Genomic DNA, 25,714 nt, shown 5'->3' with positions numbered 1-25,714 from the left:
CTCTTGCTTGCCCATGGAACTTCAGGTCGTCATCGACAGTGACTCCCAGATCCACATGGGAGTGTGTCCAGGGAAGCAGTTCGTCCTGCAAGAAGTAGGTGGGTCTCAGCGGCGCATGGAATCGTCTCTGGAACCTCATGACGGCGCATTTCTTCAGGTTCATGCTCAGGCCCCATGATGATGCGGTTGTGTGCAGTACGTCGACATCAGACTGAAAATTCGACATGTCGATCTCAGGTTTGGTGATGCACATGTATACCTTCAAGTCGTCCGCAAAAATCTTGTACTGGCACCTGAGCTGGGTCGCTAGATGGTTTATATAGATAAGGAAGAGCGCTGGTCCCAGGATGGAGCCTTGCGGCACGCCACTGCGCACACTTCTTGGGGTGCTCAGGGTGCTCTTCACCACCACCCGCATGGTACGGTCCGTGAGGAATTCTTGCAGCCATGTCAGAATGGTTCCTCGAAGACCGATGCACCTGAGCTTCTCGATGAGGACGACATGGCTCACCGTGTCAAAGGCCTTGGAGAAATCATAGAGAATCAGGTCTACGATGTGCCCGTCATCCCACTGCTTTGATATATAGTCATAAGTGAGAAGAAGCTGGTCTTCGGTTGATCGTCCCGACCTGAATCCGAACTGTTCGTCTGCAAGAATTGAGTTTTCTGTCAGAAAATCGCGCAGTTCACGATAGATCAGACGTTCCAGGCACTTGGATGGTACTGATAGGAGGCTCACTGGGCGATAGTTAAGGGGGTCGAGACGACACCCCTTCTTGTAGATGGGCACAACGTGTGACAGTTTCCAGAGAGCAGGCAAGACTCCCTCCGACAGTGACAGCTTGAAGATCCGGTGCAGTGGTTGTGCTAGCTTCGAAGCGCAAGCCTTTAGCAGGTGAGGGTGAAGACCATCCGGCCCCATGGCGGAGTTGACGCACAGTTGGGAGAGTATTGTCCTGACGTCTTCTACTGTGAACTCAACATGTTCAAGTATCGCGTCACATGACTGGTGAGAAGCTGGGTTGGGTAGATCCTGATTGGAGAACGTTTCAGCAAACGCCTCAACAAAAACATCTGCCATCGACTTCGGGTCGTCGATGATCGATCCCGAAGGCGCCTTCAGCGGTCCGACTGATGACCTGCATTGTTTCTTGTGGCGCAGATAGGCATGGAGCAGTTTCGGGCTTTCTTTCAACTTAGACAAGAGAGTCTTCTCGTAGTCGATCTGCGAGCGAACGGCAAAGTTGCGGAGTTGTTTATTTACGCCTAAGAAATCATTCAGTCGTGATCGGGTTGTTGGCGCTTGCTTGCCGTAGGATGCTCGGGCTTGTTTGTATGCTGACCAGGTGGATGCTCGTCGACGTTTGAGCGAAGAAGGTGGGTTGGTTTTCCATGGGACCCGGCGAGCCTTTCCTTGCTTGGCAGTTGGTATCAGTTGAGATATCAGTGGGCACAAGATGTCCATCAATCTCTTGAGTGCTTCTTGCGCAGTGAGGAATTGGAATTCGAAATCCCAGTCTATGTCTGCCAAGATGGCATTCATGTCTCCATATCTCCCTCTTTCCCATAAGAGGTGATGGAGCGAGGTGTGTTGCAATGCGATTTCAACATCAAAGAAGTACTGACAGTGGATGCTGCAGTGGTCACAGCCAGGAGGAGGAGCTTGGACCGACACCAGCCCCATTCGATCGTTCTCGTTTGTTAAGATCAAGTCAAGAATGTTCCCCGAGCGTGGGAATGTGGGCTCCGTGACCCACTGCGTCAAGCCGAGCAGATCGAACAAGTCGCTGAATCGGGTGTCAGATGCTGAGGCGTGTCTCGTCGGGTCGTCAGGTGAGCTCCAATCTATAGTGGGGAGATTGAAATCGCCTAGGAGCACGGCTTCCTTGTCGATGCAGCTACTTGTGAGAAATGATTGGAGGCAGTCATTGTCAGCAGCTGAGTATGAAGGGGGCCTGTACACCACGTAAATGTATGTGTCAAACCTGGTCATGCGGAATGACAAGACATTGCGGAATGAAGCGTTGACATTGTCGATTTGAAGATGTTCAGCCACATAAGCCGCCACTCCGTGAGCTTTGGTCGTTCCGCTGTCATTTCGCATGAGCTTGTACCCCGGAATTTGAATTGCTGCGTCGGAAACCTCCGCTGTAAGATGTGTCTCAGAAACCAGGAAGATGTCCGTTGAAGAATCAAGCTGAAGTGTGTCTTGGAGAGAAGCTATCTTGCTGCAGAGCCCGTTCACGTTACAATGTACAATGCTAATGGGGTACGTGTGCGACGTTTCTTCATTCTGCCTCAGTTTCCCAGCTGAGCGCGATCAGAGGGAGCGTCGGGTGGGCTTTCGCCCTGTGCGGGTCCGTTCAGTGGAGGATCAGAACCTGTGACATTGTCCCTGGCCGAGATGTTAGAGCCGGCGGACGTGGAGACGGCATCAGAGTCGGCATCGGTCGTAGGGTGGTCATCTCGCGGCTGTGAAGGAGCTTCTGCCGAAGGTTCCGTTGGTCGTTCTGTGGTGGGCGGGGTGGGTTCCAAATGGGCTGGACCTCCCACGGATCTGTCACCTCCAGACGAGCCATCCGCTGGTGCAGGGCTGGGCGGAGGAGAAGACATGCGCCGAGGCTGTCCAGGGACTGGAATCGTGATGGTGGTCTTGGGTCTCGTCTGGTACTCCCGGTATCTGGCCTGGATCTCCATTCGCTGGAGGTAGGTGAGATCCTTCTTTATGTAAACGTGAGAGAGGGGAGAGTCTTTGAGCGTCTTCGCCTGCTCCAGGATGATCTTCCTCTGACGATTGTTGTGAACGTTCCCGCGGTACAGGTCGGCGTTGTTCTTGATACGACATGTTTCAGAGAGGACGACTTTCTCCCCAATGAGAGATTCAGTGACCTCCGCAAATTTTGCAGTAGCTTCTGCAGTTGATGCTGCCCTTAGTCCCCTGATCACAAGAGACGACCTCCTCTTCTTCCGTTCATCCAGCTCTAACAGCTCCTCTCGAACCATCATCCTGTACTCCTGGGTGTGGTGGTGCTGTTGGTTCGACTGGGGTTGGTGGCTTGTTGACATTTCCTGGGTCAGTGTGTGGGCTGCAGGACCCTGCCTTGGAACCCTAGAAATTCTAGAAATTCCTGTCAGCGCTTCTGCATATGTGTGCCCAGTACCTTCCCTTTCTGTGTGGGGAGACTCTCTGATTTGAGAATGGGTGTTGCTGTTGAGTGCCTGTATCTGGTTAGACATATCAGTGATGTGGGTCTTGAGAGTTTTATCCAGACTGTCAACTTTCCTGAACAGCTGTGACAAGGCGCCGATATCGGACAAACCTTGTTAGGCAACTTGTTAGGCATATGCTCTTAAAACGTCTATATCAAAATGAAAATTCAATTTTCTTTAAAAGTCCGCATATCTCATTGCAGTTTCGAAGATGTAAGGTGTATTTTTTGGTCTAGAATGAATTATCTTCCATTCTGCTGAAGGTAACACTATGACAATTAATGGAATATTACTAAAAAACAAGACAATGTCGGTGTCTAGTTCAAGCTTAATAATTAACATAAAAGAATTCTCTATCTTTTGACATGAGTCATAAAACAAGATGAACTTGGGAAATTTACGAATTTCGGTATTGAAAACCGCAGACCACCCTCAGTTGTGCTTTGTCCACTGTACTGTAAATGCTGCTAATATACCTCTGTCGCTAGCAGACGCATGTCTTTGCATTTGATTGGTTGAACGGCATTTCGTTTGCTGATGGAGAACACCTTTGTTTTAATTTGTATTTTGTCATCGGTTATGTTATTTGTTTTGTCTGTTACACTGAACTATATTGGGGTCTGTTATTTGATTTGATTTTGTTAGGTAAAGATGGAAGGCACTGTGACTATAAATAATGGAAGGTAGGTGTTGGTTTGGTACCTTCTTTTTAAAACTTATTTTTTTCCCTGAGATTTTGCCTGTCAGGCTGGGTGATTTTGTGTTTCAAGAAACCAACGTTGCTGGCACTCGGCCAGAGGCGGCCCTATATTGTTTTTACAAAAACAAATCAGATGCAATGCAATGTTCCGAAACCCACAGCTCCACCGACGCGCGACCGGCACCACGCTTTAACACAAATAAAGTACAGACAAACGAAAAAAAAGCGGGACAGAACTGACCTCGCGAGCGGTCAACCGCTCGCGCATGTAGCGCCTCTAGCGCCGAGTGCCGCAACTATGATTTCAAGAAACCAACGTTGCTGGCACTCGGCCAGAGGCGGCCCTATATTGTTTTTACAAAAACAAATCAGATGCAATCCCATGGCGAGAAACACACAGCACAACTACGGATAGTGCCCGACAATGCATGTATGCATCCATATCACTGCAGCAGATCACTGGTAAAAGAGTCTGGTACCTCACTGTGAACGTAATGTTCAAGAAACACAGATCTAGTCTTCCATCGTCCCAGCTGTTGTACAGTGTCGACGTCGACACCCCGCTTGACCGCTTCTGTTGCCCCCGTAGGGCGGAAGTCCTTCGGCCGGTGCCCGGGCGGCAGACCAAAGGACTCGGCAGCCTCTATCGCCTCGGACAGAACATTTGCAACACAGCTCGCGGATATGGCAGCGTAAGGGCGGGTAAGTCCCAAAAACAGTGGTCTCGTGACCGGGCACCGCCACTGGTCTGTTCGCGCAATATATGACCGCAGAGCATCGACCGGATCTGACTTCACATCTGCACTAGGCGGTAGCGTCACCACACATCCCGTCCTATGATGATCATTCTTAATGCCAAAAAATGATACCTGCACAGACCCATTCGAGCAAAACGTGACCTGATTTGGAGACATAACAAAACGGGAAGTCAATCCAGACGTGGCATCGTAACCACGAGCTTGAGGGGCGATATCAGACGGCCGAAGCATGAGCGCGATAGCCAACAACGTAATCGCCTTCAGCCGCAGCTGCTTGACGGATAACGCTCCGTTGTCAGGCCACGAGTGAAACAGGCGCACGAATGCCGACACATCCATCACACATGAGCGTTCCATGGGCGCGCGGGTGCCACTTTTCACAATAGCGCGCGACAATCGCAAAATGAACGGATCAGCGGTGAGGTTCGTCTGATCACAAGCCTCATACACAGATGACAAGGCTGCCATCAAACACCGCAACATGGACCGCGGTCGGTCAGAGACACTACACTTGCGCACCAAAAAATCCGCCAGAATCGCAGAACTTGGGGGAGGGAACGGTATATTGCGTGTCCTACAGAAAAGTGAAAACTCGCGAATATAGCGATCGTAATTCGCTCGTGTCGAATCAGCCAGACAGAGGGACATCTGAGCAACGGCGGCCGGTGGCCAGCCTCGTACAGCTAGCTGAGTGCGCCAGATATCCTCCAGGCACACAGCGTCCAGGCCGTGTTCCGGTGCGGCTCGATAGTCTGAAGCGGCAGCACCGGCACGCAGGTACGCGTCACCGGCGGCAGCCGGAGGGGCGGGGCTACACTCAGCCGCCTCAGTCGGGACATCCAGGGCTGTCCGGGCCACAGCGGGGCGATCAAGGTCGCCTCCGCCCGCTGCCCCTCGACAACGTCCAACACGCGTGGGATGAGCCTGAATGGCGGATTCACGAAATTGAGGTGCTGTCCCCAGTCCGCCTGTCCCAAGGCATCCACCCCAGCCGTCTCCGGGTCGTCGAACCGACTGTTGTAAATCGGTAGGAGCGCTGTCGTGAAAGACGCGAACCGGTCGATCGAATGTGGACCGAACATGTAGTCCAACTGCCGGAACACCGCGGGGTGTAAGTGCCACTCGTGGCGGAGCGGCAGCCTGGACAAAGAGTCGGCGCCGACGTTCGTCACACCGCTGATATGATGTGCTGCGAGCATCATATTGTGCTGAAAGGCAAAGGACCAGATAGCCTGAGAAATGCGATCCAAACGACAGTCTGCGGAACCAAATTTGTTGATTAACGCAACGGTTGTAACGTTGTCGGATAAGATCTGTACTTTCTTACCAATAAGTGACGACTGAAAGGACAAAAGAGCTAAATAAACGGCGAACAGTTCACGATAGTTTGATGACTCTCGGCTCACCGTTGGACACCAGAAGCCCGAGGCGGTCCGATAGACTGGTCGGCTGAGTACAGCGCCCCAGCCGGACTCTGAAGCGTCCGTCATCAGCTGCAAGTCGAACTGCGCCGGCGGCAGTAGCAGACGGCCGTTCCAGCCGTCGAGTGAATGGATCCACCAATTGAAGTCTTCTACAGCCTCCGCTGACCACTCGAGAGAGTCCTCCCAAGAGCGTCTCGAGTTGAGCAGCCTGTAAACGTTTCTAAGCTTCAGTTTACACGGAAAGACAGCAGCAAGCATACTAATGCAGCGGCCAGCAAACCGTGCCAAGAGACGAGCTGAAATGCGCTGACGTTTGAGCGCACGCGACAAATCCTGTTTCAGTTTCGAAACTTTTGACTTTGGCACTGTGATGTGAGGTGGCCGTTCCGGCGTAGCGCAGTGAACATCAAAACCAAGGTAAGTGACGCAGTCAGAGGGGTCGAGACACGATTTTTCGTGATTTACTGCCAGTCCCAGCTCTGAGAGAGTGCTGAGAAGCACCTGCATGTGCGCCACAATGTCAGACTGAGAAGCGGTCAAAAGAAAATCATCGACATACGCCATGACTGCCAGCTGATGGGTTCCCCTCAAGAACTCGATGACGGCACGAATGCATTTGTGAAAATGGTACGGAGAACCAGACCAACCAAAGGGAAGTTTGTTCCAAACATACCAGCATCTCCCGAATTGAAAGCCCAGATAGGTGCGGTAATCTGGGTGAATGGGGAAATGATAAAATCCATCCCGTAGGTCAAGCGTGACCGCACGTTCGTTTGTTCCCATAATTTGCGGAAGAACCGAGACATCCTCTGATGTAAAACGTGGTACATTGCAAAACTCGTTAACATAACGCAGGTCACAGATCAATCGAAATTTGCCATTCTTCTTTGGTACGACTTTGAGGGGTGAGACACAATGCGGCATTTCATGGACACGCGACACAACACCATTGGCAACAAGTTTGTTAATTTCGGCACGTAGAAAATTGTTCTCCGCATCATTAAACGTATTGTTATTGAACACACGCTGCTCAGGTTCACGAGAAAAAGTCATTTTGATGCCGTTCGTAACCCAATCGATAACAACATCGGAAGCGCCAATGCGCTCCCAAGCAGCCGGACACAGCGGCATACTTACTCGTACGTGCCCAGGCCACGAACGTCACTCCGGCACGTCTCTCTCACCGCCCCAGCGCTGTCCTCCAGCGACATCACGTGACCCGGGGAGGTCGGGTCGGCCGCGCGCGAGCGCCGCGTCAGCTGGTGGCGTGCCGAATCTCGGCCGGCTAAACTGCCCGGAGCGGAAACCGCGTCCCCCGCGCCCGGCACCGGGCGGGGAGGGGAACCAGCGGCCGCGGGAGGACGCAGGCCAACTGACCTGACGGGCCGGGCGTGCACCGGCTATCGAAACGGCTCGGTGCAGGTTCTCCAAAGCATTCGGCGGGAAGGCGGCGGGGTTCTGCTGCAGTGTGGAGAACAGCTTGGAGGTACCTTCGTCGAATTGACTGCTGACGAGCAGGTGAGTATATTCCTCTTGAAGGAATCGCAGGTGAGCCACAGTCACCGTGGTGATGTCGGCTATTGCTGGGTCCGACGTCTCGTAGGTGGACAGCAGCTTCAGGACTGTTTCCTGAAATCTGGCAGATTTCTGTAGCAAATTGAATTTTGGGAGATCAGGCCTGCTGACTCCGGCTCGGCTGTCCCCGACAGTCAAATCAGGCGGCAGCTTGATTTTCGCGACACTCTCCTTGATGGCGCGGAACTCGCTCTGCAGCTCACAGTATGAGCCTTGGACGGCACTCTGTGTCGACTGACGCTGCTCGTCCACGGTGACGTGCCGACGACCGGCGCTGTCAATGTTCTCGCCGGCTGTTGCGGCGCACTGCTGCCCGACGGCGGGCGTGTTTGCAACCAAACTCTCAACAAGCGCCTCCAGACGCTGGAACCTGGATGACAGCTCCGATACACTGTCTGCCAGGCTATCCAAGGTCTTTTCCGCCATTGGCATGCGGAAATGACGTGGTCGCCTAAAATGACGGCGACCACACCCAAACACACGCACAGCACAGCGCACCGGCGCACGCGCACCGGTCGGAAGGCCCTGTTCAAGTGCTCTGCGGCCGCCGCGGCTCCCGCGGCCGGGAGGCGGAGCCTAATTTCGGGTAGGTTGAACACCCTCGCGGCTGCGGCCGCTGCGGCCGGCGACGAGAATGGCACAGTTATTTTGGAAGGAGATGCTGATCAAAATTGTGTGTGTGATGGCTATATAATGGCTTTATCACTTCAATTAGTACTTTTTTGAAGCAATTATTCCTTAACAACATATCAAATCAACCGAGACAAAGAGCGAAATCCGCAATGTTTTGTCTCACGCGCGCAGTTTATGTCGAAGTTTCCCTGCGGTCGCTCAGTGCTGCCAGATGGGGAAGGCTGTAATCCTCTATATCAGTTACAAAAATCCTCCAGATTCCTCCAAATCCTATTGGTAGATATAGAAAGGCGGTCTTGGACGCTGCGGGGGGCTATACCCCCAAAAAAGTTTCACCAAATACTAAAAACCCATCGGATTTCGAATCTTTTCGCACTGCTGTGCAGTTTAAAAGATACTTTTCTTATAAAAGTTGTTGAGTTTTCGTTTTATCTTAAAAAAACGAAAATTTTCGTCGATTTCAGGCGCTGCAGGGGGGCCGGGGGCATTTGCCCCAAATGTCCCCCTTAGATCCGCCAGTAGTTTGGTACCCTCGTAAATATAGCTACAGACTGAGACATTCTGCAGTCTCACGGTGATAAAGGACGTGATATATCCTAACGGGTAGGGTGACGCTGGGCAGGAAAATGCCTTTTTAGTCTTGAATGTGTTATATTTTTCCATGAAATTGAATATAATAATCGGGCGACAAATCCTCCAGATTTTCCTCCAGAATCAAAAATCCTCCAAAAGCGAAATTTGTCCGCAAATAGAGTTCAAAATCCTCCAGATTTGCGGAAATCCTCCAAATCTGGCAGCACTGCGGTCGCTCCCGAGCGCGTATTTACAAATTGCAACCGAGCTCCGCCGTGGGGTAAGGTGGGCAGGGGTTTTCGCACTACGGCTGCGGTTGAACTACCGTGTGTGGTAGAAACTTCAGGATGATGGCGCGTTTCATACGAAATCTGGCGCAATGTTTATTTGCTTCTGAACTTGTATTGTTATTGCCGTGAACTCTTGAAGTGGGAGTGTTTCAATAACAATTTGTGGATTATTTGGGTTTCTTGTTATAAAAATTGAATAATATTATGAAACATTGTGTGGAAACTGCAAATACTGATATAATCAATTGCTTAGTTTGGGAATTGATACACATTTTGTAGAGCTTTGTCTGGCAAATGGTGTAACAAACTTCAAGCCTATCATGATCTGAAGCTGTTGTAACAAATCAAAATTGCTTTGATGTTCCATAGTACCTTGTTGGAAAGACTGGAGCATGGTTCAAGATGATGTGTAAAAATTCAAGATTTGTGCAAAAGCTTATGACTGAAGAGCGAAAACAGTTCTATATGATGGCTCAATCAAACGTGGAGAAATGGACGACAAAAGTAGAGTTTCAACATTCCAGCATGTGAGAATAACTTCAGAACTTCATAGTTCTTGTAGCATTGCATTCTTCTTTTGTACAGTTCTAGGTTTTGTTAGGGTATTTCAATTTCAATGTGTCAGTTGAGATATAGGTGGATTGCGGACAAAATTTAGAATCATTGCATGGTAGATAGGTACTTGTTCGGTAAAAAGGTATGTGATGAATGCCACGAGAAAGTGTTTTATGATTAAATATATGTTCATTGTTGTACCTACAATAATGCAGGCTTACTAGCACCTAGTTATTGAATCAAATTGAAAGTATTTGCTATGATTGTAAATATGTACCTGCAAAGTATGTCAATAAATTTGTGTGATGTTGACCAGAGAGCTGTATCATCTGGGCATTTATGTTGCTTCTTACATTAGGTGTTAAGCATAGTAATTATGGATGAATTTTGTGCCAATATCTTCAATTCACAGTGCATGTAGCATGTCTACTAGGGTGTGTCATACTAAGGGTTTTTCTCTTTGATCTTGAGGAGACAGCGATTTTTTATGGCCTATGGTATTATGAAATTGATTTATTAGCACCAGAACACTTAGCATGCGTTAATTGAGTGCCGCGAACGATTTTTGGCGGATGGGCCCGAACCGACCTAATCTACCCCAGCGACATCTGTAATGATGGTTTTTGTTGGTGGCGCCACCTAGGACAACCGTATTTTTGATGTGACTGATAGTTGACGCCCTCGCGTTTGGCCCCTGATCGAGCTAGACCTTTGCGGAAAAAACGAACGTGTTGCCCGTCACGAGAGGAAGCCGATGATACCCAATTTTTAGGTCCTAGGTCATCGGGTGACCTTCCAGGTCAGGTCAAAGACCCGAAAACCGGAAAAATCGGGACCTGTTAGAAAGTCGTAAAGTTTGGCTTCTATGTGGTTTTCCGGGGTGCTGATCACGAATATCGTGTTAGTTTTGATCAGAGATGATGTATTTAAGCATTTAGACCAGGTCGGGTCAGGTCAGGTCAGGTCAACCGGTAGGGGTTGTGACGGGTATTCGTAATACGTGTCAACCGCCTCTGACAGCTTCGTAACATGTTACGAAGGCACCAAAACTACTTCGTAAATGTTCAAATGGTTGCTAAATTCCAATTCAGCTCCAAAAACTAGCCTAGAATCATGTAAAACTCGAAAAAGTGAACCGAGGTCACCCGAGGTCACCAAAGGTCAATGACCTGACCTGCCCTTCAGGTGACCTTGACACCCACCCTAATGTATGGGAGCAACATCAAATCACATGTTTGAACGTTTGAAACCACGAAAAGCTTGCAAACGCGCGGCTAATGCGAGCCGACATACGCCGAATCGCGATTCCGGCCAAACATGGTCTCGGAAAAGAGGTTACAGGTCAAAGGTCATTTGGGTCAGGGTCATGACATTTTCAGGGTAAGTGTAAAATTGATTAATGCGAGGGTACTGAAAGTTTCGTTGCAATCGGCAGCTTTTTACGCGAGTTATTTGCGAAAAACCTTAGGGGGTTGCATCAATCCCCTGTACCGGCGAGGGTTAATGCAACTGGTAAATATCCTACTTTCTATTTTAATTACCTTCTTCTAAACGAATTTATTGCGTTAGCAGAAGCACGCAATAAACAAATATTGGATACAATATTCGTTCTATGTGAGGGATATATGTGGAAAAAGGGTGCCGTTTTGCGTGTCTTATGGCATAAGTGCGGTACAGCTGATCTCCGATGCCGAAAACCCAATCTAAAACAACATTTTGTGTTGGGTCCCAGGTCGGGAGAGAGACCCTGAGACTGACAGAGGCCCTCAAGTCGATAGAGGACCTCCCCAGGTGGGGAAACGCCCCCCCCCCCGATTGATGTAAGACCCCTTGGACGAACAAAGAGCCCCTCAGGCTGACGGAAGGCCCTCTCGGTCCAAAAAGGGCCCCTCGCGCAAATAACGGTTCTTACTTCTTTTACACTAACAGAGGACCCTTCAGATGTTAGTCAGAGAACCCCATCATGTCATGAGCTCACCTCATAGGGCAGCTTGGAGCGCCCGACAACAAGCCTCGCTTCGTTGGGTGCTCTGGGAGCCCGGGCTACCTTGCTGCTGACATACGCTGAACTGAATCTGACCTGAGTTTGATGATGACTTGGCTATGACTGTGAATTCCCCTTGAACTAACCTGCCCCAGTGGACTTGGACACTTTCCCCAAACGTGTATGAATGTTATGAATGTAATGGATGTGTGAGTGTCCTGATAAATGGGGTGGGCTTTCAGTAGTGGGCAGTCACCACTGGGCCTCTTCACTAGCTCTGAAGAGTTTGAAGGACTTCAACCAAACTATAAGAAATAAATATAAAATAAAAATTGAAAAGAGGCCGATCAAAAATAAAGTGGGTGAAGTCCGCCCTAAAAAAAAAATTGGGTAGGGTATACGTAGGTAAAGCCCCCATACCTAGGTACATGTGGGGTCCCGATTTGAAACAGCCCAACCCGGAACTTTTGAAACTTCGAAGGGTCCTGCCGTCAGCTTCGGGGACAGGGGCCCATGGAAGGCCCAAGGAGGGTCCCTAGGGACCATTAGGCCATAGGGGCCCCCTTCGCTACGTTACTGGCCAGCTCACGGGTTGTGGGCGATGAGGCGCGGCACCAGGGCGTATTTTAACATGTTAACTGGGTCGGCAATTGCCGACCCAGTCACGGAGAATGCCGACCCAGTGACAGCCGTTTGCCGACCCAGTTGCCGCCCCCTCTAGGATGCAGCACGCACATGCAGGCTAGGTGCCGTCATTCATAGTGAGGCTGCTGCCCTCCGAAATGATAATGCCGCCTCTTAAAGTGAAGCAGCCGTCTATAGAAAGTGATGATCCCACAACTCAATGTGACAGTGCCGCCCCTAAATCTGTTAGTAGTCCCACTCAATGTAATGGTGCCGCCCTTCTAAGCATCTGTGGAGCCCCTCAATGTGATGATACCGCCCCTCAAGAAGATGATGCCGCCCCTTTCAGTATCGGTGGCGCCCCTCAATGTGATGGTGCCGCCCTCAAAGGGCCGGTGGCGCCCCTGAATGTGATGGTGCTGCCCGCCAGCGAGTCGATGGCGCCCCTCAAAATGATGCTGCCGCCCCTTAAAGTGTTGGCGCCGCCCCTTATAGTGTCAGTGACGCCCTTCGAAGTGTCGGAGGAACCCACTAATATAATGGTGCCGCCCCTCTAGATATCCACATAGCCCCTCATTGTGATGGAGCCGCCCTCAAGCAGATGATGCCGCCCCTGAATGTGATGGTGCTGCCCGCCAACGAGTTGGTGGCGCCCCTCAAAATGATGCTGCCGCCCCTTAAAGTGTTAGTGCCGCCCCTTATAGTGTCAGTGACGCCCTTCGAAGTGTCAGAGGAACCCACCAATATAATGGTGCCGCCCCTCTAGGTATCCACATAGCCCCTCATTGTGATGGAGCTGCCCCTCAAGCAGATAATGCCGCCCCTCAAGAAGATGATGCCGCCCCTTTCAGTATCGGTGGCGCCCCTCAATGTGATGGTGCCTCCCTCAAAGTGCCAGTGGCGCCCCTAAATGTGATGGTGTCTCCTGTCAACGAGTCGGTGGCACCCCTCAAAATGATGCTGCCGCCCCTAAAAGTGCTGGTGCCGCCCCTTACAGTGTCAGTGGCGCCCTTCAAAGTTTTGGAGGAACTCATCAATACAATGTTGCCGCCCTCTAACTTTCTGTAGCGCCCCTCCATATACATAATGGTGCCGCTTCTCAAACCATCCGTGGCGCCCCTCAAAGTGATGGTGCCGCCCCTTACAGTGTCGGTGGTGTCTCCTCAAAAGTCAAGGTGCCGCCTCTCAAAGAAATGCTGGTGTCCCTCGAAGTGTCGGAGGCGCTCCTCAATGTCATGTTGCCGCCCCTCAAACCTTCCGTAACGCCCCTCCACGTCATGGTGCCGCCCCCCCCCCCCCCCAATGTGCTCACGGCGCCCATATGTGATAGTAACGCCGGTCAAAGTGCTCCTGGCAGTGTCGGTGGCGCCCCTTATAGTGTCGGTGGCGCCCCGAACAGTATGGGTGGTGGCCCTCAAAGTGATGATGTCACCCTCAAACAAACGGTGGCGCCCTTCGAAGTATCGGAGTCCCTAAATATCATACCTATTGCCGCCCATTAACGATCTGTAGCACCCCTCCATATGATGGAGCCGCCCCTTAAAGTATCCATGGCGGTCCTTAAAGTTACAGTGCCGCCCCTTACAATGTGGGTGGCGTCCTCAAAATAAAAGTGATGTTGCCCCCCCCCCCCCGAGTAATGTTGGCGTCTCTTTCTTCTTTTTAAGTATCGGAGGCGCTCCTCATTGTCATTTTGCCCCACATCACTGCTCACATGGCGCCCTTCAATGTAATGGTGCCACCCCGCAACGCTCAAAGACATAATTGCGCTCCTCACAGTGTCGGTGGCCCTAAAAAAAAATTGGTGGCGCGCCTCAAAAAAACAAAATGATGCTGTCGTCCCTTAGCATATCTGCAGCGCCCCCAAAATGATAGTGCCTTCCCTTAACCGGCGCCGGGCTGAGTTTGTTTAAACCCCCCTCCCGACCCCTATAACTTGGCTACTTAGGCCACGTAGCGACACGCGGTAAGCGGTATTCGAAAGAGTGTCAAAAACTGCTTGGGTTAGTTGGTTAACCGTGCTTTGGTTAGGGCAAGTCAAATGTCAAATATCAGGTGACCAGAGGTCATCAAAGGTGAAATGTGGGTGAAATGTTGTCTGTTTCAACATTTATTGACAAACTGGCGCATAACTCGGGGAAGAATAGAACTACAGCACCGCGAAAAAGCGCATTCGATAGCTCTTCAACGTTCCTATGAAGTCTTCAGACTTGACCTAACATCAACGGCTTAACCTACAGAGCACAACTTGTTTAACCCGTGCCGGGCCGGGGAGGGTTGGAGGGGACAGTGGACCCCCTGCGCCCCTCTACTGAGCTGTTTTAATGAAGAACCTTTTACTGTAATAATTATTGACTCACGAAAGTTATGACATTGTTTTTTTTCAGTACTGTGCTCCTCTCGTCGAGATGCGTCGAATGAACTATAATTTGACATTCAAACGTCATTTGGGAAATTTGAGCTCAGGTCCAGGTCATGACCTGGCTGGTAAAGGTCATGTTGCATATCAGTCGATTTGTATCGTCAAACTGAAATCATCTATGTAAGGTGTTTTCATCGCTCAGGCATGTCGCATGTCTCTATCAGAAGTTATTGGAAAAACTGCTGGAGGCCTACCATGACCTGACATGACCTCAAGGACATAACGAGGGGTCGTGGGTGGCAATTTTCCGATTAAGTGTGTCATTTTTAATTGTTTTCTGATGTTTAAATTCGTTAATTTTGACATTTGTCTACCTATAAAAAGAGGCACATGCCCTGATTTTCTCCCATTTCCTTTTACCTAATGGAAGGGTCGCAAAATTGTCCTTACATTTGGTCAGAGACATCGCAATTTCGAGACTTACATTTAACCCTCGCCGGTTGATGCAACCCCCCTAAGGTTTATCGCGAATAACTCGCGTAAAAAGCGGCCGATCGCAACGAAACTTTCAGTACCCTCGAATTGATCAATTTTACACCTACCCTGCAAATTGATGACCCTGACTTCAATGACCTTTCACCTGTGACCTCTTTTCCGTGACCATGTTTGGCCGAAATCAAGATTCGGCGTATGTCGGCTCGCATTAACCGCGCGTTTGCAAGCTTTTCGTGGTTTCAAACGTTCAAACATGTGATTTGATGTTGCTCCCATGCATTAGGGTGGGTGTCAAGGTCACATGAAGGTCAGGTCAGGTCATTGACCTTTGGTGACCTCGGTTCACTTTTTCGAGTTTTACATGTTTCTAGGCTAGTTTTTGGAGCTGAATTCGAATTTAGCAACCATTTAAATATTTCCGAAGTAGTTTTGGTGCCTTCGTAACATGTTACGAAGCTGTCAGAGGCGGATGACAGGTACTACGAATACCCGGTACGACCCCTACCGGTTGACCTGACCTGACCTGACCTGACCTGACCTGACCCGACCTGGTCTAAACGCTTAACGACATCATCTGTGATCAAAACTAACACGATATTTGTGATCAGCACCACGGAAAACCCCTTAGCAGCCACAATTTACGACTTTCAAACAGGTCCCGATATTCCCGATTTTTGGGTCATTGACCTGACCTGGAAGGTCAACCGATGACCTAGGACCTTGAAATTGGGTATCATTGGCTTCCTCTCGTGACGGGCAACACGCTCGTTTTTTTTTCTACGAAGCTCTAGCTCCATCAGGGGCCAAACGAGGGGGGGTCGTACCAACCAACCTTGTGCCGTCGAAGGACTCAAAATGGCCTGTGCCGGCGAGGGTTATATATACAGTTACATACTGTTTGTCTTATCAATCGCTGAAGTTATAAAGGGATCGTTCAGTCGGTATATCTATGGTGAGCATTTGCCTGTTCCGTGGCTCAGTTGGTAGAGCACCGGACTCCCCGCATTGTCTTCGCTTGCGTTTTGTCCGCCGGCCGAGCCGGAGAGAAAGTTACCGAGTGAAGGTCATTCAAAGTTCAAAAACTCAATGACAATGTCACTGGGGTCACGAAAATGTTTGAGTAGGTAGGTATAACATTCATTAACCTGGGGGGGGGAGGGATGAACGTATCGTTGCAATACGCTGTTCATTACGCGAGTAACTAATAAAAAAAAATGTATGAGTTAAAGGAAAAGGGCCACCTTCGTGAAATATGAAGATATCGTTGTTTTTCATTTTGACATTATTATTTTTCATTTTCTTTTTAAAACTGGTGCCAGAAGTGCACAATTCGCGAAAAAGTATTTAAAACTATTTAACATATTGGTACTATGTTGATACTCTCTACGGCACCTACTGTATGATGGCATAGCGATGACGTCACACTCAAGCCAATCAGCGTTCAGAAGACAGACTCGTCGGATTGTGTCAGATAAGCTGATTGGTTAAAGCTGAGCTGGTTGGAGCTGATTGGTAAAAAACCAAAGCCTCGCCGCGGGTGGCTGTATTGTCGGATAAGAACGCATTCCTTGGATAAGAACGCATTCCTGGCGTATTTTCTTTTAAAATTGCCGATATCTACGAATGGAGGCCGAAATCGGCCGTAAGGAGGTAGACAGATAGGTTTTCGGACACGGGCTACAAGATGGCTATCTCAGTTTCAATCCCCATGTTAAAGGTGGCCCTTTTCCTTTAATCCTTACTCCACACGCTCTCCCTCTCCATAAAAAAGAGAGTTAATTGTGTTGCATTTTATCTATATGCAGAAAAATAGAGGCGTCAAAGGATATGGCCGAATATCAGCGACCCTTGCTGTGTAAGCAATGGGGTATGACAAGTGGGGGTAATGGCCCCGTCCAGCGCCCATAAAGTGGGCACACTCGTGCGACCTGCCGACCACTGTTCTAGATACTGATAGAGCCATAAAACGCCGTGAATATTTTAAGCTTGACGATACGAATCGACTGGTATGTAACATGTTTAACTCGGGTAAAATTTTAAAATTACTTTTTGTTAGGTCAAATTATAGTTCATTTATCGCATTATGATGAGAGAAATACTATATCCCGGAAAAATAAACGTAATACCGCTGAGTTTAGGTTGAATCTGAAATCATTTCTTAGGAAGAGTTATAAAAGAACCGACGAACGTGTCTTTTTTGGTCATTAAATATCAGTAGGTATGCCGCCCCCTCAGATGCCAAGTGCCGCCCCTATGAGTGCAAAATGCCGCCCCTAATTGTGATTGCCGACCCAGTGAAAATCCCTTAAAATACGCCCTGCGCGGCACGGCCATATCACGGCAAGCTTCAAACACCGCAAAATCATCCCCGTATTCAACTCCAAGCGAGATGTGCTGACATAAGCTCGTCATCATGACTACACGCTGCAGCGCCAAGGCTTACCGTATCCCACCATCCATGATCCAACTGTGCTATTGTCAAACTGCATTATATTGCGCAAACTTGCATTTGATTTATTCTGTTAAATAACCCGCTAAGCTGACTGTGCAACGTGCGTATTTGACAAACTTTCGTAGTGCCTATTCCACCACACGCGTCTTACACTGTTATATCGCTTCTAGCAACAAGCAAATCAGCATCCTGTCAGAATCGTTCGTGTGCGACTGCATTGCCTAATGCCTGGTCGACTATGGCGCCACCTATGTAACTAAAGCTTTCGGAACGGCCGCTACTGTATAAGCTGGGGGCGCTAGTATCGCCAGAAAGGGACCAAGCCGGCGAACAATTTTGCCTCGCGGGACTCAGTTTCTCATTTTTGACTGGTAATCTTCGAAGCAATCGTCTTGCCATGCTATTGGGCCATAAAATATAACTGTCTCCACTTGATTCTTTGTGGTCGACACACCCTAATGTCTACAACTCTCACTGATCCTGCTATAGCTATAGGCATTTGACTCCAACAAGACCAAGGGCATGAACTTCACAGTTGCACAACCCTTTTCATGTACCACCAGTCACTTTTTTTTCCTTAAGGTGCACATGGCAGTGTACACAATAATGCTCAGAGGGCCTACACAAAAACAACATGATTAGTGAGCACTATGATGCACAGCATTGTACCCTGATTATTTGAATTTTCTGATCACTCAACAGTCAGGAGACCATTTTTGAATGTCACATTTATTATACATCACTTGTCAAACAAGAGCATGATGACACACATTTTGACAAGCAATCATGGTAATATTCCAATTTTCTAGGAAGGTACCTCTGCAGGTGTTGTGGTGGTAGGTTAGGTTGAATTGGGTTAAGTTAGGTGAAGTAAGGCGGTTAGGATCAGGTCAGACCGTAAGACCTGGTCAGGTTGATTTTAATCTTTCATTCTAATTTGACATAGATACCTATTACCTATGTTTTTGCTCCAGACTGAACTTCATTAGGTAATGAGTTCATTTTGTTTTGTTTTTTATCTGTCTTGTTTTGTGTTTTTGTCCCTTATGTTTTGCCCCATAGGCAAGGGTGGAGCTTTTCCAGGGAAGGTGGTGCTACTGCTGGTGGGGCAAAAAGCTGTCAAACCTGCAATGCTCGGTTGTTAAGTTAGATTATGTGCAACACTGAATCAAATCTTTTAATTATACATCTTTGTTTGCTAAGCAACGAAGTTCTACAAATAAACAAAAGTTGGAGGGGCAGAAGGCTATTTTTTCTCTGACAGCTTCGTAACATGTTACGAAGGCACTAAAACTACTTCAGTACAGGGTGTAACGAAATTATCCTGAGTCCGGACATCTATTTTTTCGCCATATCTGTTTGCACAGTTTTCTCATCCTTTCTGATGTTAGGAGTGGGAATATTGGATGAATACGTGCCTCTGGTATCGGTTTCAACTGAGCAGTGACCTGACCTTGTCATGTGACTGTTGCTCTGAGTAGGAGTCGATTCACAGACGGGTTCACATGGTAGTTTTCGTCCAAGGCAGTTGCGAGAAGGGGATACAATCTCTCCTCGTGGTAAAATTGCATGGCGGCATCCACGGCGTCATGAGCCAGAAGCTGGTCTGCCAGCAGCTGGACATCAGCAGCAGCCAATTGCACATTTGCCTGAGGTGTAATGAGCTGGGACTTCGGTGGCAGACTCAGCCCGGTCGCGACCACAAAAGCCGCCCTTTGTCAAGTGGTGAGGAGAGTCATCAAGATAGCGGCAAGGAAACGGCACCAATCAATCCGCAAATTGACTCGAATTCTTACCAAGTCAGATAATAAGAGATCCCATATCATGGTTTACCGCTACCCGCCCTTTAACTTGGTTCTAGTGACTAGTGCCCTTCAAACTGAAAAAGACAACGAAACTGACGGGAAAACAACCAGTTCACCACCTTTCGCCTCACGCCAGATCGCGTCCACTGGTTGAAGAATGATAAGGGTGAGGTGGTCTGGTTGGATGGTTAGCCGTTCGAGCTGTATTATCCTTTGAACCGTCAAATCGGCCATGTATGGGCGGCCAGCCGCTCGAACTTGCTGGCCTTCGCCGCCGTCAAACATCCGGACAATATCCAGAACTGGAGCATATTCAGCTGCCTAGCGATCCTCCAATAGGACATAGTGTCACATACGCCATCAACGTAAGTATTACCGGAGAAACATACTGGCCAATGAATAGTCGGAGGCGCTCAACCAGACGGTATAGGAGGGCTCGGTTTCTGAACGCGCACTGATGCCTGATTCAAGCCACGCTGTCTTCATGCTGGGCGGCGCGCTACTTAAAAGTCCCTTAAAGAACGGAAAGTGATGCCGATAGAACCTTCAATCATTCTGGGCTAACGCTTATGACTTGGAAAAAGTCGAGATCCCAATTCAATCGAAAACCTGTGGGCTCTTGTTCAGCAGGTGACTGAAGAGACGCCCACCACAAGCACCGCCCAACTGCAGGCACAGGTTTAGACGGCGTTGGTCCGCATCAAAGCCAGTGTGCTGGATAATCCATTGGCTGAAATGCTCCAAAACATTCGCCACTGTGTTTTTATGAAATGTGGCTACATGCTCAGTCAAAATAAAAAGTACCACAATGTTTTGCTTTTTAATTACAGCGGGAAGAAAGATGTCCGGATAATTTCGTTACACCCCCTTTAATGTTCAAATGGTTGCTAAATTCGAAATCAGCTCCAAAAACTAGCCTAGAGGCATGCTAAACTCGAAAAAGTGAACCGAGGTCATCAAAGGTCATTGAGCTGACCTGATCTTCATGTGACACCCACCATAATGCATGGGACCAGCATCATATCACATATTTCAACGCTTGAAACCACGTAAAGACTGCAAACGCGCGGCTAATGCGAGCCGACATACGCCGAAACGCGATTCGGGCCAAACATGGTCTCAAGAAATAGGTCACAGGTCAAAGGTCATTTGGGTCAGGGTCATGAAATTTTCAGGGTAGGAGTAAAATTGATAAAATCGGGGGTATTGAAAGTTTCGTCGCGATCGGACGGTTTTTACGCGAGTTACTCACGAAAAACCGATGGGGTCCGCTCAACGCCTCCCCCTATACGGGCGAGGGAAAGCGCAACCAAAAAGGCAAAAATATGCACATGCGATAACCTATACTGCGGAAAAAGGTGCATCATTTTTTAACGTCGCCGACAAATTGTAATTACCCCAAGCTCAGGCAGATGTATGGTAGAAAATACCCCAACTGAAATATACTACGGCGGAAAAAATACCCTACGGCGGAGCTCGGTTGCAATTTGTAAATACGCCTCCCGAGCGACCGCGGGAGCCGCAGGAAGAGCTACGCATTACCCAGAATGCTGCTCTCGCCTGATTGGCCGCCAGCTAAGCTCCGCCTTTTTGGCCGCGGGAGCCGCGGCGGCCGCAGACACTTGAACAGGGCTCAGGACAGAACTGACCTCGCGAGCGGTCAACCGCTCGCGCATGTAGCGCCTCTAGCGCCGAGTGCCGCAACTATGATTTTAGATCCTTTTCTGAATTCTGTGGTTCAGTTGAGATTCAAATCAAAATAGGTAAAAGGTAACTAGGCCAAGGCCAAAGGTAGTTGATGTTTTGATTGATTTGTCTTGTAGTTGTGGTAATTATCCTACCAAGTATGCTCTACCCCAACGGCCAGTTGACGAAGCATGGCAATTTCGACGAGATGTTGTCATTGTGGCTTGTGGGGCTGTTCAGCTGGTGTGGGTTTGGTGCGTTGCGGATTTGGCTTCGTGCAGCGCAGATTTAGTGTAGCGTGGTGCGAGTTTGGCCTGGGTGGTGTTTCACTGGTGATAGTGATAGCAGCACGCTGCTATTTCATGTGTCAAATTAGGTTTCCATGGAGACATCAACAAGCCCCACTCACATTGCTCCAACACAACCACAAGTGTGACGTCAGCAGAATAGCAGCGTGCTGCTATCACCGGTGAAACACCACCCTGGTGACGAACTTGACGGGGTGTCAATAAAGCTGGAGTCACCTTCAGCGTTAGCCAGTAAATGTGTAGATAAAAGGAAGCTGAAATTTAAAAACAATCTAACCTTACCTAACCTTACCTATTGGCTATTAACATACTAACCTATACCCTACACCCTACCAACTGACGGTGACGCCAGCTTTACCATAAACCGTAGGTTGTAGTTTAGTAGGTAAGGTTAGGTCAGGTTAGATAATGTTTTGTTCTGTTAGACTAGGTGGGTATTTGATTAGATTTAAAAGCAAATTTTGTGTAAATGTCTCAAGAACTGGAGAGTCTAGCGACTTCACAAATGGGTGGCAGCATGTGAGATGCCTGCTATATGAATACCAGAAATCCTTCTCTATGCCTCAACCCCCTGTTCTGGGGACTGGGATGGGCGGACACTTTCATCCCATGTGGGAAGCTCCCCTAGGAGCATACACGGAGCCAGGTGCAGTGTCAGGGACAGGGTGCCCTGTTCACTGGATGGGCTCAGCCCCAATGACTTGTACCAGGGTGTTTGCCCATACCAATAGCTCCCCCTAATTCCTATCATTCCTCCAACTCTGTAGTCTTTTTGGGCCAAAACTTGAAAGGCAACCCAACAAAACTTTAAATTGATCTTTAACTTGTGGCATAGTACTTACTATTTTGCCAGTCTGACAACATCCCATTACTGCCTTGACTGGCTTTCTTCTCTCTCAGGCTGATCCTGTGTCACAGAGCCACATAGATGAGCAGCTACCCATCGTAGGATGCACACTCAACCTCCTGCTAGTTTCTGAGCCAAGTCAGCTTGACAGAGGGGTCTGCTAATGCACAGCCACCTAGCCACTGCTAACAGATGCTGGCTGGGGCAGACGCTCATCAAAGGTGTGCCACACGACATGGGCATTCTCGTTCTGCATCAAGCCTCAAGGTGCCTCAGCCAAACGGCAGTGAGAAATAAGGGTTGGAATAAAAGAAGAGGACTGAGGAGAAAATCCATTTACCACAATTTTATCACTGTGGACCATCGCGAATGCGTAGTGTAATATACCTATTAACTTAGTAGCCCAGCACGCTCAAGAGATCTTGGAAACTGGACCACCCCAGATCAGTAGATGCAGACATGCACGTGCAGACGAAACACCAGCGCCATGCATGGGGTCCAATCTCACCATGGAAATGCCAAAGCACACAGCTCAAGCCATGCTGCCATCCACATGACGTGCGGCCAGGTATCCATTATCAGACTAGATATGTGATATCTGAGTTTTTTTTTTATAACATAGCCATTTGCAATCTTTTGTGGCGATGGAACTTTCTTAGCATAAAAGACCGCCGTTGTGTACCGTGCCTGTGGCCAGCTTAGTCGTTTCCATTGTATGCTTTGTGGTTTTTTAGTTCTGAGCATGTTATCTTTCAACAGGCTCGTTGCTGTCGGCGGTTCTGAAGACAGCGGTTCGATCCAGCTGAAGGACGTCACCTGGCAGAAAGTTGTAGAGTGTGGTGGCCAGTATCAAGCCACATTGTCCAGAAACCATCACGTTATCTCCAGGTCAGTAATTGTGTGAACCGGGGGGGGGGGGGGGGGGGCGCAGCTGCGCCTTGGTCACCACTGTGTCGAGTTGTGGACGCCTGGGCCACTGTGTCGAGTTGTGATAGGAAAATCCTGCGAAATTCCTCCCACTTCTCCGTAGGTCTCTGCTGCTTTAACACAGGTGTCCAGTCCGTGTCGGTGAGCTGCCAGTTGAACTAGTCAGGATCGACCCGCTGTAAGCACCGGCGTTGAACCGTCGGGCCGGTCGCCGCACGCCACCAAACCGCAGCCCCACGCGGGTAATAATCGGGCTTGGACTTCTTGGATGAGATGTTTATGCACAGGCTAATGTACTGTAATTATGACTGAGTGTGCGACAGAAGACGTTGTGACTATGAGTCATACTCGCCGTGGCTGGTATTTGATGACCGTCGTGACCTGTGACGGTCGCCGTGACTGCTGTGTGACGATCACCGTGACTGTAATGTGACGGTCGCCGTGGCTGGTACGTGATGTTCTCAGTAACTGTTTATATAACGGCCGTCGCGACTGAAAGGTGACGACGTGACGAGACGCGACTCGCTCTGTTACAGGTCACTAGTCGCCGGTGCTCGAGCTGACGGCGTCGTTCAAGGGCTCCACGGTGACAAGCGCCGTCACCGCTGCCGCCGCCGCCGAGACCATCCGACTCCTGGGCCCTGTTTCACGGCAGCGTACTGCAGCGCGCTACGCAGCGCTGCTGTGTTAGTGCGGCGATTGAGACGAATTCGGCTCGACGCTCCAGCGTTGCGAAACACCCGTGTCTATGAAGGATACGCCGATACGTCTTCCAGCTTCAAGCCCTTCCCGCCCCCCCCCCCCCCCGCCCCGTCCCAACGGTGTTGGCCGAGATTGGGGTTGGTATTTTAACGGGCTCTCCGATGACGTCCCGCAATTTGTGTTATGTAATTTGACGATTATGTCGTAGTCTCATTCTGTCTCGATATGCTAATAAATGATAAATGGGACGGAGGTTGGAAGTAAGGTGTGAGTGGCTGTAACCGGCAGGTTTTGGCGAGCGCGATATTAGTTATTGTGAGCGCGCCAGCTGCATTAAATCGCGCGCTTCTGGCGAGAAAATACTTGCTCTGGAACCTAGAAGTTTGTCGTGAAATCTATGTGCCTTTGGATTGAATTATTAGAATATAATGTACTTTCGGTGTCCAGCACTGCAGCTCTGGAAATAGAAATATGGATGTTGGCTGTTTGATGTAGCAAGGGCTAACAATCTGCGTCAAGAATCAAAAGCTGTATGCAAATTAAAGTGAATATATTTCAATGAATTTTTAAATTTTGTGATACAAAACATAAATGTGTCAACTACTGATTACACCCGGCTGCAAACACTGTAACGCTTGCAATGCTGTACGGCAAATAAATAATATAGATTCTCTGGCGGCCGACTGGCGCGATCCGAGGCTGCTGACTGTTGTATAGGACAACACGGCTGAATGGCTACGATCGAGAGTACGGAACGGTGCTGGTGACTGGCGGACCAGCGAAAACAGGAAAGGAGATGAATAGCTCTAGCTCCCGTCTGCGCGCGGAAGGGCGCTGATTGGCGCGGCTCGCAGACTCCATTGGCTCATCAGACTGTTGTTGGTTTTGCTCCTCCCCCCCCCCCCCCCCCACAGGCGTAGCCAGGTAGCTTAGTTGTGCGCGGAAGCGAGCGGCCAGAGCGGCGCTAGGTGTCGCCCTCCCAGCGACCGGGCAGTGCAGCTGGACGTGCCGCGGATGGTCCGCCTCTGATCTCGGCACACTCGGAAGAGTGCGGCCGGACACTCCATGGAGTTGCATAGCGTCGATAGGCCGTATGTTTTTGTTTCTGTTTTGTTGGGTTAGGCCCTTTCGGTCCAATGCGACCATTTCAGAGCCGGGAGGATAATAGGATATAGGGGGAGACATTGGTCTGGGCAGGCACCCTAGTGAGTCGCCGGGGCTGAGCCCGTCCAGAGGACAGGCCACCCAGCCCCAAGGCACTCACTGCACCCGGCTACGGGGTACGCTCCCTCGGGAGCAGCGGTGCCGCTCCAAGGGAACAGCCCGCATGAGATAAAGTTGCCTGTCCAGCCCGGAGGGGGGTTGCGGCGTGGAGGAGAAGGATTTCAGTATCCTGAGGATAGAAGCACGGAACGGTGAGGCCGTATGGTGTCGCTGTCGTAATATATAAAAGCGTAAGTAGAAGGTTGAAGCAAGATATAGAATGTTTTTCTTTACATTTAATATCGCAAAGCACAGCTTTATGCGCTGGCTACGATATGAGCGCGTCGGTTGCGGCAGTAATCATCGAAGAAATATATGGTTTATGAACGTTTCTTGATCATAAAATGATAAAACATTGCAATGTTTGCCTATCGTGAAGAAAACTCATATACTGCCGCTCTATCGTCCGGAATTATTCGTGTTTGATTACGGCGATTCCGCCACTCTATCAGCTGATTTTTGTTTCCGAGTCACGTGACCAACCGGTGTCTCCCTGTGCGTCAGTTTGTGTTCGGCGTGGTCTTTTCGGTTTTTGGTCTTA

General features: G+C 49.4%; 1 long non-coding RNA gene across 2 annotated transcripts; it reads left to right on the top strand.

Annotated features, from left to right (window-relative positions):
* The first annotated feature begins 3,524 nt into the window (after window positions 1-3,524).
* Window positions 3,525-24,583, top strand: LOC122394685. Of its 2 annotated transcripts, XR_006258911.1 has the most exons (3): window positions 3,525-3,893; window positions 22,335-23,169; window positions 23,745-24,583. It is a non-coding gene; the product is annotated as an uncharacterized LOC122394685 (long non-coding RNA). The 2 variants fall into 2 exon arrangements; XR_006258910.1 differs by lacking the exon at window positions 3,525-3,893 and having other exon boundaries at window positions 21,158-23,169.
* The last annotated feature ends 1,131 nt before the right edge of the window (window positions 24,584-25,714 follow it).

The sequence above is a fragment of the Amphibalanus amphitrite genome, unplaced genomic scaffold (genome assembly GCF_019059575.1).
Source record: "Amphibalanus amphitrite isolate SeventyFive unplaced genomic scaffold, NRLGWU_Aamphi_draft 000605F_arrow, whole genome shotgun sequence".
NCBI classification, from domain to species: Eukaryota; Metazoa; Arthropoda; class Thecostraca; order Balanomorpha; family Balanidae; genus Amphibalanus; species Amphibalanus amphitrite.
Note: the sequence above shows the minus strand (reverse complement) of the source record. Positions and strands in the feature narration are given on the sequence as shown.